Raw genomic sequence first — 2,142 nt, 5'->3', positions numbered from 1 at the left:
CTCAACTCTATGGTACCTAGGGAACACTTCTTTAAACTTAATTGCAGTGTCCAACATCAAATAGGTGCTGTTCCAACGTGTCGGGACATCTAAAATCAGCTTCTTACAAGGTAAATGCAATCTCTTTGCTATCTCACTAAACACATTCAACCTACTTTCAGATGCCACAATATATTTTATCCCCTGCCTAACATCATCTATAATACCCCTAATTTCAGCAAGCCCAGATTGCACCAACAAGTTTGTAATGTGTGCACAACACCTAACATGAAACAACCTACCCCCAACCAACAAAGCATTCTTCAGCTCAAAATCATCTTTTATAATTCTAATTGCAGAATCATTAGCTGAAGCATTATCAACAGTAATGGTATGAATTTTATCCTCTATCCCCCAATCAGAAAAACAATCCCTTAATGCATCAGCAATCACAACACCAGAATGTGGAGGAGGTACATTGCAAAAATTTAAAATTCTTTTTTGGAGGCACCAAGTTGAATCCACAAAATGGCAAGTCACCACCATATATGACACTCTTTGACAAGAGGTCCACATATCGGTGGTGATGTTCACCTTGTCAACCAATTTCAAAAGTGTTCTCAGCTTCCTTTTTTCATTTTGGTAAGTGGTAATGCAATCATTCCTAACGGTTGCACGGCTTATTTTTTTCCAGTGGGGTGTGCAGGCCCTCATGAACTTATTAAAAAGTTCATGCTCCATCATATTAAAAGGGTACTCGTGAAGTAGCACCATATGAGAAGCAAGTTCCCTAACCTTACTCTCTTTGTAACTAAAACTTGTCAAACTTCCCACAACATCATTCTCACTGCTAGGCTCAAATGACAAAGTACTTTGCTTTTTTGAACTACTAAACTCAACATATCTTACACATGAAGTCAAATGCCTATTTAGGGTTGAGGTAGTACTAAATTTTCCAACAGCAAACAATCTCTTACACCAATTGCATTGTGATTTTTTAACCCCCCCTATTGTAACTGAAACAAAGTCATTCCAGATTTTGGAAGTCTTTTGCCTTTCCCTCTTTTGATATTGTCCATTCTCACTCAGGCCACTTCCATCCCCATCCCCATCCCCAGCCCCTTGGCCCCCATCCCCAGCCGCAGCCGCAGCCGCAGCCGCAGCCCTATCACCAGCCCCATCACCAACAACAGCAGGACAACCAATGTTAACAGGTTGGCTTGGGTTATTTTCAGTGCTACCAGACTCAACAGATACAGGTGTAGGGATCACAGTACGTGTATCATCAAGTACATCAACTTCAATACCTTCCAATTCCATAGACTGACTCGTAATCTCCATAACTGTTAATTAAAAATTTTAATTGATGAGCAACTTCAACCTTTCTATGTTCAAATTTCAAAGATGGCAAAATTTTACACACAAATAATTCATAGTTGTTCTAACCCTAAACATAAGACAGGAAAATAATTCAAAGTTGTTCAAACCCTAAACAGAAAACAGAAAAAATAAGTTGAAATAGTTGTTCTAACTTCTAAGTTCTAACCCTAAACAGAAAACAGAATGCATTTGTATCCATAGTTGTTCAAACCCTAAACAGAAAACAGAAAAGATAAGTTGGAAATAGTTGTTCTAACCCTAAACAGAAAACAGAATGCATTTGTATCCATAGTTGTTCAAACCCTAAACAGAAAACAGAAAAGATAAGTTGGAAATAGTTGTTCTAACCCTAAACAGAAGACAGGAAAATAATTCAAAGTTGTTCAAACCCTAAACAGAAAACAGAAAAAATAAGTTGAAATAGTTGTTCTAACCCTAAACAGAAAACAGAATGCATTTGTATCCATAGTTGTTCAAACCATAAACAGAAAACAGAAAAAATAAGTTGAAATAGTTGTTCTAACCCTAAACAAAAAACATAATGCATTTGTATCCATAGTTGTTCAAACCATAACCAGAAAACAGAAAAATTAGTTGAAATATTTGTTCTAAGTTCTAACCCTAAACAGAAAACAGAATGCATTTGTATCCATAGTTGTTCAAACCCTAAACAGAAAACAGAAAAATAAGTTGAAATATTTGTTCAAACCCTAAACAGAAAACAGAAAAAATAAGTTGAAATAGTTGTTCTAACCCTAAACAGAAAACATAATGCATTTGTAT

The sequence above is a fragment of the Corylus avellana genome, chromosome ca2, assembly GCF_901000735.1.
Source record: "Corylus avellana chromosome ca2, CavTom2PMs-1.0".
Classification (NCBI taxonomy): domain Eukaryota; kingdom Viridiplantae; phylum Streptophyta; class Magnoliopsida; order Fagales; family Betulaceae; genus Corylus; species Corylus avellana.
Note: the sequence above shows the minus strand (reverse complement) of the source record.